The sequence below is a fragment of the Lonchura striata genome, chromosome 7 (genome assembly GCF_050655825.1).
Source record: "Lonchura striata isolate lonStrDom1 chromosome 7, ASM5065582v1, whole genome shotgun sequence".
In the NCBI taxonomy this organism is placed as follows: Eukaryota; Metazoa; Chordata; class Aves; order Passeriformes; family Estrildidae; genus Lonchura; species Lonchura striata.
The window spans coordinates 33,297,314-33,312,926 of NC_140709.1; positions in this window are offsets into that span (position 1 = coordinate 33,297,314).

Below are 15,613 nucleotides of genomic sequence, written 5' to 3' on the forward strand. Positions count from 1 at the left end.
ACTGTGCCTGTGCCCCGCATATGCTAATGATAGTGAGGAGTTTTAGGAAATAACTTGCATGACTGTGGGAGATGGATTTATAGAAAATTCTCAAAACCCAGCAGAATGCTCACACAGTGTGCATCTGTATGCAAACCTTGAGATAAGAAATGCTGGTTTACAAATGCCACAGAATAGGACAGACATTGTTAAGAGAAATAGAACTAGAAACAAGTTTCAAAGGGTGGCCTTACAAATAAGACTAGATACTTTAGAGAAATAGAACTATGAAAGATGCTTTGCAGTAAGACCTACGAGGAGTAATTTTAGATGATTAAGGCGTTTACAACATAGTGTAGCAAAAGCTGATAGACCAAGAAAGGCCTATAGTGTATTGTAATTAAGAAACAGTTATAATTAAGACCTATTGTAATTAAGAATAGTTTTTTCCTAGAAAACCCTTTTCTAAGGAAAACTATGAATGTGCATGAGTGTAGCTGTATATTGTGATTAGTTGTGTGCCCGGGTGTGCGCTGTTAGGAGTGGTGTTCCTGGCGTGCTGAACAGAGCTAATATCAGTTTTTTGGACTTTGTTTTGGAAGTGTCTCTTGGCCCAGCTTGGGGTGATTCAGCCTCATGTCAGGAAATTTGCAAGGCCTTAGCAAAATTTGCCTGCAGACAAGCCCCAGCATCCTCCCCTTAGAGTAAGCAGATGCTTTGCAGCCAGCTTCTGGCCCAGATGAGTATGGGGTATGCTGTGTGAGCATTTGCAAGACTAAGATAAATCTGTAAGATGCTCGCAATTAAACTTGATAAGACAACTAGGTATTGTTCCTTGATCTCAGAGGAGGAAGATGCAGGAGGTGCAAATGCAGAAAGCTAGCTGACTCCACAGTAATGGATTCATTTTCTGCTGGGGATGTTGATCCCTGTTACAAATGCCTTAAACACCAGGGGTCCCTACTGGACCAAAAAAAACCTGTGCTTCCTCTTTTCTCTCTGAAATCCAAACACACTGCAGATTTTTATATGCACAGTTATTATCTTACTATTTAGTGTTTCCATTAGTGTCATAAGCATTAGATCTAGCTTGAATATTCATAGACACTATTTCTTATAAAGGATGTATTTCCATGATGATGTCAAGTTGTTAATAGTGTTCATTACAGGATAGAAGAGAAGATAATTGTGAATTAGAGTTTTAAACTGGGATTTGAGTTCACAGATTATTTCCTATATTCATCTTGTATGTTTTGATGACAGTAGAAGACTTCTTTAAAGGTGTGGCAGGAGCTGGATGCTTTCTCTACTTCCTTGGCTGAAAGTATTTATGGTATTTCTGGATCTTCAGGTTTTAAATAAGCTATATATAATGCAAATGCAGTAGTTTAAAGTAATTTTTAATGTTATGATTCTTCTGTTTCGTCTCTCAAGAAATTCAGCAGAACCTGTTCTATGGGTGTAAACTAAGAAATGTGTACTGTAATTACTAATTATTACAAAAAGCAGCTTGTACATATTCAGAAAGCCCATATGGCAGTACATCATCTCTCTGCTGTATTTACTTCCTTCCACTATTATTTTTGTCTAGGTACTGCCTGTACTTATTGATGCAAAAGAGCTGACTTTCATCTGAAAAGTGATAACCAGACATTCCAGATAGCTGACTTTGAAAAACCAGCCTTGAGCTCTGAAAAATGCATATGTTAGAGGATTGAGCTAGATTGTAAGATGCACTGAAAACTGACAGTCAATCCTTAAGTTGGTTATTTAACTAAAGTGGAGAACTGAACCCTAACTACATCACATTTCGACCTGCATTTACCAGATGACTTTGAGGAGTAAGAGAAATGGGAGAGAAAATCAGACTATTGTCAGCTAATATCTAACTCTAATAATGCTTCTGCTTCAGATTCTGTGTTCTGTGGTTGAAAATAACAGAGAAGTTGAAAATAACTGTGCACCAGTTGGCGACTGGATGACTGTGAATCATGAATGCAGCATGGTGATGAGAAATGCAAGTGTGACGGTCAAATGCATGAGGAGGTATTTAAAACAGAGAGAGGGAAATAATAATGACATTGTATGAAGTTCTAATAAGCCTTTTTGGAAGTGCACTGTGCTATTTGGGGATGACAGTATTCAGGAAAGTTGATCTCATACTTGAAACAAGTGCAAAGAACAGTTTAAAGCTTAAATTGCACTGCATATGTCAGACTCTCATCAAAGCACTCTGTGGTACATGGACCCCTTGGGACAGGCAGCTCCTGTCCATGATGACTTGGGAGGGAGTAGCCTCCTGCAGGGGGACTATTTCACCACCATTTGTGCCAAAACACACTTAAACCCTTCTGAGTGTACCTGCTTCATGCATTCCAGGGTGCTGTCTCCTACACAACCTGGAGGCCCTCAGCTGGAGCAGAATCTTGGTTTCGGCTTTGCAAAGCTGTCAAGACATGATGCCTAGTCCTGTAGGCACACAGTTTGTAGGGATTGGGATGGGGCCGGGCTGTGGCACTCGGTGTGTGGGATTGGGATTGGGATGGGGCTGGGCTGTGGCACTCGGTGTGTGGGATTGGGATTGGGATGGGGCTGGGCTGTGGCACTCGGTGTGTGGGATTGGGATTGGGATGGGGCTGGGCTGTGGCACTCGGTGTGTGGGATTGGGATGGGGCTGCAGTCCAGCCTCATCCCCAGTGGGCTCAACTGTGAGCAGCAGGTGAGCAGCACTGACAGCAATGAGCCAGGGAGTGCCCAGGGGCACTGAGCAACCTCCAAAGGGCACAGAGGGTACACAGGGGCACTGCAGCAACATCAGGGGATAAAAGGCTGGGCTGAAGGACAAGAAGGGCAGAACCTTGCAGCCTTCTGAAGTAACATGGTGTTACTCTGTGTGGGCAGACAGTTGAAGCCCTCTGAAGAGGTAGGGTGTTACTGTGTATGAGCTGATGCTTTCTGAAATTGTATGATGATAATCTGTGTATCATGGCTGTCTCAACTACTGTATGTGCTGTGACGTATGCTGTGACAAACTCCTGCTGGCTTTTTTCCTTTCTGAAGCAGTTAGAAGTCACCAGCTCAGGCTAATTCACACCCTGAGCAACAGGATGAGATAGTACATGGGAGTATGGCTGGAGTATGACCTGTTCTTATTTCCCTTCAGTGGCATATATCTGTGCTCCATGCCATTTCCTTCATGTGGAAAGGTTTTGCCTGAGAGACAACCACTTGTTTGTTCTCATCAGTTTGTTTTTCCACCTTTAGGCTTGTTAATATCTTGTAGGGAAGGAATATTCTGGAAGAAAAGTAGAGTCTCAGCAATGCTGATGGAGTGTGATTGGTCCTCTTTTCCAGCCTGGTTGTGTACTTTTGTCCCACATTCTAAGTGAGGATGCAGCTATTAACTCCTTTGTTCTTGTACCCAGGAACATGCCTGGAAAATCTATTATAAGTGGAATCCTGACTGGAAAGTGAGACTTCAAAAAGCTGGTGAAGTGCATACAAAATCTTTAAATGTTATTTTATGAGGAAGAATTAATTTGTAACAAGGCCTTTTCTAGAACTTAATATAGTGAAGAGTGAAAAGTCCACAAAGATTCTCAGTTTTGTGTGCTCAGCTCATTGCTGAGGTGAACTGTGAAGGCCTAAGGAATTTTAAGTTTGCCAATGATTGCAGGTTTTCCTAGGATGGCAGGAATAAGGGGTGAAGGCAGGGGCAGATTAAGTATATAGCATTTTAAATGTGTTGCTGCAGTAGTTGGACTAAATGAGAAGCAGGACCATGCTGAAGGCTGTGTACAGAAAATTAACAGGGCATTCCTGCACGAGGTGCTGCAGTTACACACATACTGTGACCTGGTTGTTAGTGAGCCAAGCTTTGCTGGAAGGTGTTAGTTTGTTCTGAATTTCTGGATCTGCCAGTTTGTAACACATTGGAAGTGCTAGACCCTATTGGCTAAACAACATGCAGTTACTTGTGTGGGAGTAGGGTGAAGCCAGAGGTGGTTGGGGTCATCTGTGCATGATTTTGTGCTTTGTTTTTTCATAATTGTGGTGCTCATGTACTGCTGCAGAGGGCTTTCCATGGTAAGGGGAAGTATATATACTAAGCATTTATGTATCCTCTCTTGCTGTATTCCTTTGGTATACAAATCAAAGCATCCATTAAAACCATGCTGCATCCTTCTTGACCAGCTTTACCTATGTAGTGTGTTAGGTAAGAGCAGATGCATCTTGGTCAAGCCCAGCACAGCCAGTTCCTCAATTCTTTGGATTCTGGGGGATTGAGTTGGTGATCTAACTCTGGTAAATTGCAATGTGGAAGCCCAGTCTGCTAAAGACTGTGAACAGGCCCAATGATTGCTCTCAATAATATTAATTCTGTGAACCTTCAAGCACTGCCTTTTATCCCTGGCCTGAAGGATAGGCAGATGCTCTTTGTTTAGTATTTTATTTCAAGCAGCATAATTTGCTGGTTTTTATAAAGCTATCCTGAGCCAGTGGTGTTTCCACTGGCATATCTTCTCATATTGTTGCAGGGAAATTTCCCCAGAAGCAGTCAATCCCATGGCCAAAGGCAGGGCCCTACAAACTCCAGGGCATTCCTCTCTGCTCTCACCACACTTTGTGAGCAATCCATAGGAACAAGCAGACAGATTCACTGATCTAAAGATGTGTGCTTTTATAGTGTGTCAGGGATTGTGCTTAATGAAGAACACTGAGAAACAGGGTAGAATGCCAAGCTGAAATATTTAGCAGCCAAAGGGAGTACCCCTGGGGACTGGCATGAGGAAGATCTGGCAGTACTTGTGTCTGTTACATAAGTAGGATTTGAATTTCACTCCCATTTGTGCCCAGGTTTCTGTTCTCCAGGTGGATTGAACTTGCTTCTCTGCAGTCATGTGTTAGCAAAAGTAGACAAATATATATATATACATACACACAGATATATATGTATACACATATGCATATATGCTGTTTGTGTAGCTTGGTGCAAAACCAAGTATGTCAGCTCGGTAGGAGTTAGGCAAAGTTAATCATGGAAAGGAACAATATCAAGAGACTACAAAAACTTTTTAATGAAAATGCACATGTGTGAAACACCTTCCATTCAGGCTGGCTGCTCTGCAAAGGAGTGATGAATAACTGTACAGTTAGCACAGAATATCAGACACCAAGGCAGTTTTGTTAACTACTTGTGTGTTAATTACTTCTACGTACACCCTCACTTCAGAAAAACCAACCTAAGAGAAGTTAACCTTACTGTAAAACCTGAAAAAAGCCTGTAAGGATCAGGGCTCTCAAAAAGAAATAAGAAAATCTGAGCTCTTCTTTAAGGGATGATGTTAATGTGAGTTTCTTTAATGCTTTCAAGTCTTTTGAAACCTGAAATGTGGTTTTCTTTATTTTAGGTGGCAGATGTGAAGTAAAAGATTATGATTTTTTTCAGTGGTTATTATGACTGCTCTTAGTTTGTTGTGTGTTTTTTTGGTTAGAATGCTCAAATATCCATTTTGTACCTCAGCTTTTAACAGTCTACTGCAAAAATGCAATTAATCTGTCTCACAACCTTTCTGTTTCTCTACAGTTTTGTTTCAGTGGTCATTTGAAGGCAGGAGAGCTACTTCCAAAAAAATCCACAAAAATTTCTCTTGCTGCAAACACCAAGTCTACAACCTCAAAAATTAAAATCAAAGAAGGTAAAACCAAAATTTTATTTCAGAGTTCTTGTAGCATCTTATGTGTAGCTTTTGTTAATGTGTAGCTTCCACGGGCATAATAAAATATTAATGTTACCATTTGTGCCAGGAAGCATAGCAAGATTTTTTTTGTTTCACAGAGTTCAGGAAGGAAACCATTATTATTTCTAGACAAGATCATAAAACAGCAAATACAGTAGGAAAATTATTTTATAGATTAGTGTAGTTAGCCATGTAAGTAATACCTGCTCTTACTGTTCATCATGAAGAGATGCCTTCTATAAGTAGGGTAAAGGTGAAGTGGAACATGCATAAGCACAGCATCCCACATCCTTAAAAAAGAAATACTGGAAAATATTATTCCTCTTCATACCCCTTTTGTTGCCTCACTATATCACTAACATGGCATTGTACTTGATATTTGTGTGCTGGAAGCAATTCCCTGGAGGAAGGGAAGGAAAATTAGGCTGTCCAAACCCTGTCTCTTTCTATGTCTATAGTTTGATCCAACCAGCTCAGAGCTGCCTAGTAATTTCCATTCTGCTCATAAGGAAAGACTTAACTTTCTTTTTTCTCTCAAAATATTGAGGCAGGACATGACTTATGTTATTTCTTTAAATTCCTGTATACAAGATAAGTTAAGCTAAGTGAGCTTTTGCTACAGGACCATAGAGGTTTGCATAGGTTCAGACTTCTGACACATTCATAAAAGAGAAGTAGATCAATAACTATTAAATGCAAGACAGTGTCTCTGACTCACAAAGTCCCTGAGCTGCAATTTGTTGGGGTGTGAGAGCACACACCACTCTGCACAAGCAGTGGTGTGTGCTCATCTCATGTTCTTCCTCAGCACTACATTCTTTGGCCACAGGATAGAGACAGGATACTGGACTCGATTGGCTTTTAATCTGCTCAGGTTCTTAGGTTTACTTTCCTTCTGGTCAAGTGAATACTAAAAATTAGTAAGATCAGCCTGAAGAAGTTAAAAAATTCAATATAATCATATTTTATTTATGTAAAGTCCTGACTCTGGAGGCTATGTGTGTCAAGTGAGAGAGAATGCAAACTGCAGGTGACAGAGTAAGTGAACTTGCAAATAGTGTTGATGGGAAAAAAATGTTATCCAAGTTTATAATGGGATGTTATATGTGTCAGCAAAGAAAATAATACTTCTGGGATTTTTTTTTTGCTGGGAGGACTGAAACAGATACATTAACCTTTGAAGAATAGCTGAAATTATTTGAAAACCAGGGCTTCAAAAGGAAGAAAACTGGTTACTTAAAGACTTTTCTACAAATAGGTGGCATCCTGGAATATAACCACATAGAGGCACACTCAGAAAAAAAAATTATATTTTTTTTTGTGGTATACTCCAGAGTCAAAGAATGACCCAAATTGGCCTAAACTCTCTCTTAGTATTTATTTTTTTTTTTTTTCCTCAATAATGAGACAGACTGAAAGGTCAGGAGATTTTTAATCATGTTTTCTCTTTAGTTGTTTCGGTAAAAAACATACAGAAGCATTTTGCTTGAACTCAAAAGCTGTTCCTAAGCTTACCTTACTTTATCAGTACTTTTAAAGTGCCAAAAATTTCCATTTTGATAGCCTATTACAGTAATTGATTAATTATTTTATTTTTATAGGAAATTAATTTCCAAATGTAGACCATAAATGAAGTTCAGGGTGATGCAGCCATGTTGTCTGATTTACTTTATAAAAAACTTTTGTATCATTTAGACTTAACCTAATGGTAGAAAATTAAATTTGGATGCCATTATGAATAGATTTGATGTAATTAATTTACTATCTTGTTAACCTCTTAATGGGAAGATTTCTTTCCTTTGGAACTCTCATGTAAAAAGAAGTCCTTTGTTCCTTTTCCATCCCACATTCTTAACCACAATTTCAAAACCACCAAAACTCACTGAAGAACAGTCCTCAAATGTTGAAGATTTCCATTCCATTTCCATTCAAATTTGACTGACAGGATAAATGTTCTACCAAAAAGGCCATCTACTACTTGGAGTACCAGTCAATGACTCTTTGTGAGCAGCACTGAGTGTTCTTGGCTTCATCTTAGTATTAAAATTTCACAATTTTTTTATAAGATGTAATGGCTGTTTTCTGTCCAACTTTAAACAATGAGCTTCATTAATTGAAACAGATAAAATCTCTGTTACTTTGCTAATGGCATTCCTTGTTAATTCCTTGTTAATTCAGCAAGTTAAACAAGAGACTATTTTTGACATAAGAACTATGAAGGGAGAAAATTTTTCTGGATTAGACATGATTATTTTGTGTGAGTAATTCTTGCTTGATTATTAACAATTTCATTATCAATGTCAAAAGAGTATTGCAGGTAAAACAAACCTGGAAAATATATATAAATATATATATATATATATATAATTAGTTATACCTGTAAGCCAAATTTTTTTCAACCATGTTAAAAGGTATTTATGCTATTAACATCCTTTAAAAATTAAAACTAAAAATAACTAAACATTACAACAACAACTTTAACAACACAAACAAAACCCTGAACATTTTATCATTAAAGAAATGGATGTGGAAAGCTTCAAATGCAGTAGAACTAATCTGTGTAAGGAAATCCACTGGTAATGATTGCTATTGGTCTTCTGATTAATGGTTTTATTACCTGTTAGAAATTGTTAAAATTGTGGTTTTATTTCACATTCTGCCTTATAAGTCTTAACAGTAGTACTTAAGTTGAAAAAACAAATTTTAAAGGCATAAAATACAAGTTGCTTGACTCATCTATACAAGGAAATTCTTTGATATCTAGTCCTCTGCTTCAGCAAAGGAAGTCATGCACTGTTACCTAGAGAGCAAATCATTAGGAAATAAGTATGTTTTTAAGTACTCATACTTCCTGTAGGAAAAGTACTGTACCAGGTCTCCCCAAAAGCAAATTTTCTGCGTTTTGTTTCAAAGAATAACTCAAACTAGGCTACTTAAACAGCTAAAGTTAAGATGTAGATTCATCTCATATGTTTTTGAGTAATGCAAGTGTGATGGCTGCACATATTTTTTTTTGTTGTGGCAACCTTAATAACCACTGAACTTCAGTTCTTAACTGCAGTTATTTGAAGTAGTTATTTGAGCATTCCTTAGTGTTCAGAGCCTTGTCCTGTCCTTTTACCACACACAGGGTTTCACATAGCATATTGGGATAGACTTTTGTCATATTCCGTCTCTGGTCTAAGTTGTATATTTATGTGCTGTGTGAAACAACTGGGTGCTTTTACATATTTCTTTTTCAAATGGAAAAAACATTACAGATGGTAATGTAGAAGATAACTGTAGTGGTTTTTCAATCTTTTTCCCCAGTTTGATCACAGCATGACAATTTGGGTGGTACTCATGTCAGTTTTCTCCACTAGCTTGCTTTTTGACACACGTTTTAGCTACAAAAATCTACCACTGCAGTGTTCTGTCACATGTAAACCTCTAACTTTTAAAGATCCCTACTGGTTGGTAAATGTGATTCCTAGAATGAAGGGGAGCCCTATTCATTCTCTGGATGTTCTTTGATTTGAATTTTTCTCCCTTAAATGTAAGGTAAGTTTAGGCAGAGATTTTTTTTCCCAGTCTTTGCTGGATGGATCGTACAAGCTATTGTATTTAATGAGGGACATGCTATTCCACTGGGGTCTCGTGAGAAGATGGGAGAAGACAAAGTAACCTCTAATAGGTTATTTTTTATTTACAAGTGTAGCCACTTGTGCTACCTCATTTATCTAGGATAAAAATGTAACACTGGCTGAAGAAAGTAAATTGGAGCACTGGAGTTTGTATATGCCTGCCAAAAAAAGGCTCTGTAGGTAAACAAAGATAGTTAAACTTGTAGGCCCAATTGAAGTCCTATATTTGTCTTGGTTTGAAAAAACAGGTGTCTGCTAAGGAAGGCAGGAGCCTTTCTTGAAATGGAAAATGTAAACCCTCTCCCTCTGAATTATTATAAATTTGAAATTAAGGAGCTCTCAGGCAAAGATATGGGAATAGGAATAATAGTTCTTTACTAGGAAAATTAAAATAAAAAGTGCAGTAATACAGAACAACACTGTCAGAGTGTGACTATGACCTGGCACCCTGTGGGTCAGGGAGGTGGCAGCAGCCCCATCCCAGGGTGGCTCAGCCCTCCTGCAGTGCCAGCTGTGCTTCTGCTGGAGCAGGATCCTGCACAAGGGGGGAGTTTTCCTCTGGAGCTCCAGGGCTGGGGGAGATGGGCCTGGGCTCCTCTGGGAATGCAGGGGGAAGAAAGCTGCTCCTCTGGGAATGCAGTGGGAAGAAAGCTGCTCCTCTGGGAATGCAGTGGGCAAAGGCTGCTGTGGGGTTCCAAAAGTCAGATTATATCCAGGTAGGAATGCTTGGCTCCTCCCCTGGGCAGAGCATCTCCCCATGGGATGATGGAATTTTCTCAGCCATGCAGGGACACTCACTGGCCATGAACAGAAGAGATCTCCTGGAGAGAGGATTGGCTGTGGGAGAGATAAAGAAACCTGCCCCATTAGCAGCAGAGAACTGCCCCACCTATAACAGATGGCAATAGAACACACATCCCCAGCCACATCTTGTAATCTAAGACACAGTTTTTCTGTATGCTGGAACACCATAATAGGGCTCTGCCATCTGTATTCCAGCATTAACACACAACATTTTGAATACATCCCAGTTTCAAAGAAGTCGGAGATTGTTCTTTGCAAACTGAGTACTCGTGGTTTATTCTGGTTGGTGGGCAGTTAGCATAGGATAGCTCATCTTTGTCACAAAGATTTGAAGGCCATTAAGCATTCTGTCAATATTTAGTGACCTCATAGACATCTTGGAGATCGCCATTGTGTATTCCTGACTCTTCAGCCAGTAGGGAAACTGCAAATAAAATGCCCTTTCTAATCCAGGTGGACTCCTAATCCAGTGTTCTTTCTGATTTCAGTATTTGTCATGGGATTTTTAAAGATGGCCATGTAATAATGCCTGGTTAGAAAGCTAATTTAAGGTCTACAATTGTATCTATTCAAGAACTAAATTTAGTTGTGTAGCTCATTCTGACAGCTCTCTTAAACTTTGTTTCATAGCCAGTGGGAAAAGTCTAATCCTTTCCTCAATGGTTTCTGCAGGAGTTAATTGTAATTCTAACTCTAAAACTCAAGACCTGGATCCTGATTCCTCTTCTGCTCTAAAAGTAAGCAGTGCCTCAGCTTGGAACAGGCCAAATCTCAGCCCACCACTGCCCTCTAAACTATTCTGTTTAGCCATGCTGGTAACTCACATGTAAACAAATTTCTTCCTGCAGTCCCGAATCTCTATAGCAGGCTGCCATTTGATTAGCCAGTTAAGCATCATGGACCTGGGACACGCAGAGAAACCTGTCTCTCAAATATTGGTACCAGCCTGCTTCTCTACTGATCAATACTCATTGACATTGTGTTGGGCCAGTAGTGCTGCAGCAGAGTTGTCCCTCCAGTGTGAGCAGGAGTGCTTGTGCATTCTGAAACTGGCAGGTGCCTGCATGTTGTGAAAGAATACCTGCTGGGGTATTCATCATCTGTTTCAAACTGACTTTTATGTCCTTTTCTATAGCTCCTCCAGAACTGTACACTAAAAAATTTGTAAGCAAATCACATCATATGAAATTGGATCCTTTACCTTCCTGAAACACCCTTGGAACCCAAAGAATTAGAGCTCCTGGGTTCTGTGAAATTAGATTTTTTTTTTTTTTTTAATACACAGGAAGGAATCAGTCTAAAACTTTTTAAAAGCTTCTCCCTATCACCCTGTGTAAAAGAATCAAACCTTTTGGTACGATTATAATTCTGGCAGCCTTTTTAGATCCAGTAATACAGCTGCCATCAAAAATGTTTTTTGTTTATAAAGATCAAGCCTGAGCCTTTTAGTGGCTGGAGTTTTTAACTAAAATATTATTTTTAGGATTGGTATGTATATTGTAATTTTGGTAATTGTATTAATCATATCTTTCAATGTGTGCAGAGATTATTAAGGCCATTAAAGGAGTGGTTTTGGTGGAAAAGGGGGAGATATTGGGATACTCAAGACAGATGATGGAATTTGGACCTGGTTAGCATAAGAGATGTGATAATGGGAGCAAACAGAACCTTGAGGATTAAATCAAGATTGCAAGAAGATTCAATCAGGTTGGTTTACTGGGAAAAAGAAAATTACATCAGACTTCTGCAAGCAAGAGATGTTTATGTGATGATTAACCCAATCACTGTAGTAAAACATTACTAGTCTTCCTAGAGTAAGTATTTAAGCAGCTGTACTCCACAATAAATTGGGATTCTTTGACATCACACTGAGTCCCCATCTCTCTCATCATTGCCAATACTCTCCCTACCACATTCATGTTTAAGTTCAAAAGTCTGGTATCTCTGAGCGACTGCTGTGCTCATGTACAACCTCAACTAGAAGGATGCTGGCACACACATAATTGAAAAGGAACCTGGGACGTGTATGAACTTGCATTTTAATGGGAGAATAGATTAAAATAATGCCCAAATACCTTCAAAGGAAGGAAAGATGAGAACATAGTAAATTGCAATCATGCTGACTTTATGATGGATTAAATAGTGAAAAAGGTTTGGGTTCATCAAGAAAATTATAGATTGAGATATAATGACTGTCAGCTTGGTTTAGTGAGAATGATAGTTCTCTTGAACCTGTTGCTTCTTTATGTAAGAGTAAAGGTCTGTCTGATAAAGGCAATTGTGTTTTTCAATGTTACTTATGTTTTTAGGGTCTCAACAATCTTATAGCCCTTGTATGGTAAATTATTCAGCTTGTATACCTTTACAAGCAAGTTCAATAATGTAATAAACACATAGTATTAACAAATACATAGTATGACATGACCCAAATAATTGGGATTATGGTGACCATTTAAAAATTCTGGTCTCTTAAAATGACAGTTTGTCTTCCTGTTTTGAACTTTTTCTACCTGAAATGGAAATATTGAACAAGATTAGTCTGTAAAAATTGTTTCTTGACTTCTGTTGTCCAAAGGGGAAGAAGTCATGCATTGGGCTGTGCTAGTTTGCTCAAGGAGAATGCAGCTGATGACTGCCTGTTCACTGAAAATCCACATGGCTATTTCACATGAAAATCCAAGCCAGAAGTTGAACTAAGGAAAAACAGAGAGGAAAGGAAAAGAGTACAAATATTACTACAGATATGTAAGTGTAGCAAAGATTTATGTGGCAATGTAACCTACTCTGCACTAGTAAATTGCCCACTATGGATTTTAAAATAGCAGTGCCAGGAAAGTATAAATCCCTGTTCAGCCTGGAGAAGAGAAGGTTGCACAGAGACCTTGTAGCAGCCTTCCAGTATCTGAAAGGTCTACAAGGGAAGCTGGAAAAAGCCTCTGCCTCAGGAACTGTAGTGATAGGACAAGAAGGAATGGGTTCAAACTGAAACAAAGGAAATTTAGATTAGATATGTAAGAAATTCTGTAGTGTGAGGGTGGTGAGGCACTGGCACAGGCTGCCCAAAGAAGCTGTGGATGTCCCATCCCTAGGGTGTTCAAGGCCAGGCTGGATGGAGCTCTGCGCAACCTCGTCTAGTAGAAGGTGTTTCCTGCCCATGATAGGGGTTTGGAATATGATGATCTTTAAGGTCCCTTCCAACCCAAATAATTTTAAGATTTTCATTGCTGTCTGAAAGGCCTATAGTGATTAGCGAATTAAACTCTGTACTGAATAGTGAATTCACTTTAAAAGGAACAGAGCTGAGCTTCACCCAAATCTGAAGTGCTGTTTCTTGCCCTAAACTTGTATTTCTGAATAAATATAGAAAGCTGTTTAAATCTTAATCATTAGTAAATCATTGAGCAAACAGAAGTTGTGTGTTTTAAAAATAATTCTTAGCGTTCCTCTTGTGTTCATTTAATTTTGCCAACCTGTAAGAGCTGTGCTGTTACTGACAAAACTTGTATTTCCATGTTATTGTTATGTTTCTGCCAGATTGGTGAATGCAGATTGTGTGATGCATACATTTTTATAATCTAGTATGCAATAATTCTTACTGCTGGAAAATCTACCTGTATTCCTGAAGTTTCTACATAAAGTTGCAGCAAAAGTAGTATGACAACATGGGCTTAATACTGTTGTCATTAAAATCGGTGACAAAATTGTGGAGTGCTTTAGTACATACATTGACATTGACCAAGAGCTTTGTTAAAAGTCTGTGTGTAAACACATTACAGTGATAATTCAGATAATATACATATACAACACCCAAAAACTCACAATGAATTGGCTTGGTAGTGTCATTCCACTTGCTAGGCTGTATATACATTACAAATTCTGTGATTGTTACAGTTTGAAACTTCTAGAACATCTAATATGTCTAAAAATAATTGAATATGAAATTAAAAATTAGATACTTTTGTGTGAAATTAAAATTAAAAATAGTATAAATTAAAAATTAGATACTGTAGGTGTGTAGGTGAGGAACAAAAAGAGTAGTAGTATTTGTTCTTAAATGACTTTAAGCTGGAGGGGGATAAGTTTAGATCAGATATTAGAGGGAAATTCTTTACTGTTGAATTGGTGAAGCACTGGAACAGGCTGTTCAGAAAGGCTGTGGATTCCCCATCCCTGGAATTGTTCAAGGCCAGGTTGAACAAAGTTCCTGGTCTAGTGGAAGGTGTCCCTGCCCATGGCAGGGGTTTGGAATGAGATCACCTTTAAGGTCCCTTCCAACCAGAACCATTCTATGATTCTTATTTTGCAGTGCAACTACATGAGAAACACCTTTGTTTCAAGTAGAAATATTACATTTGATACTTTAAAAAATAATTCATAATGGAAGGTAGATGCTTTGTGTAAAATATTACTATAGATACATAATTAAATCACAGCATTTTATGCTTTATAAATTTAAATAGCAATTTGAATATTTCTGATGTTTTCCATAGACTCCAGAAATGAAAAGTCAGGTCTAACAGGTCTAACCTGATCAATCTGTACAACACTGTTGCTAGGTACTCCTGAATTTTGGACACGAAGCTAAGATATGAAATTCATCTGATAAAGGATGAATCAATAGCAGACTTCAGACTGGAACTCTAGGTTCTTGCTTCCTAGTTTTATTCTGAATCATAAATTGTCTTGTAATTGCTAAAGTGAAGAGAGAGGTCAGTCGGTAACAATTCAAGTACATTCAGGCTTCTCACATTCATTTCTATGCTTTCTAAAATAGATTAAAATCTCTGAAAGATGGAGTCTGATTTCGATTTCTAATGCAAAAATGTGAACTGAAAATTAAATACAAGTATTCATATGAAAAAAAAAAGGCACAGATGGTGTGCCACTATAAGAAAAAAAAAGATGAGAAGGTTAATACTTAAGCCTGTTTCTCATTCCCTAGTCTGGGGATTCCTGCATCCCAGCTGGTTGTGCTGGCCTCTCAGTGCTGAAATCATCTCCCTAAGACACATCATAACAAGGGATGGTCTCCTGGAGGTCTGTTGTTGACATTCACAGCACAGAAATCTCACCATTCCTTAAAAATATATGCTTTTAATTCCTGTGGTTTCAAGTGAAAAAAAAAAAATAACGGCAGTGATGTGACTCATCTAGTTGGTGATATGCTGTTTCTCAGAATTTGCTGTACATTGGTCTAGAACAACAGTTTAGGGAGATGGTGTCAGCCTCATGAGTGGGGCAGAGGGGCTGCAGGTAGTACTTCCACAGGTATCCCCGGGTTCTTCCCACTTCCCAGGGCAGGTGTTATGCTCTGGTGCTGGTGGAAGTGCCCTTAGAAAACAACAGTCACCAGCAGGGACAGTGTGTCAGTATTACTCTGTGCAATGTTCTGCTGGGCCCCAGTTCCTCATTTCAGTTGGTTAAGTCAAAAAATCATTGAATCATCAAGGTTGGAATAGACCTTTA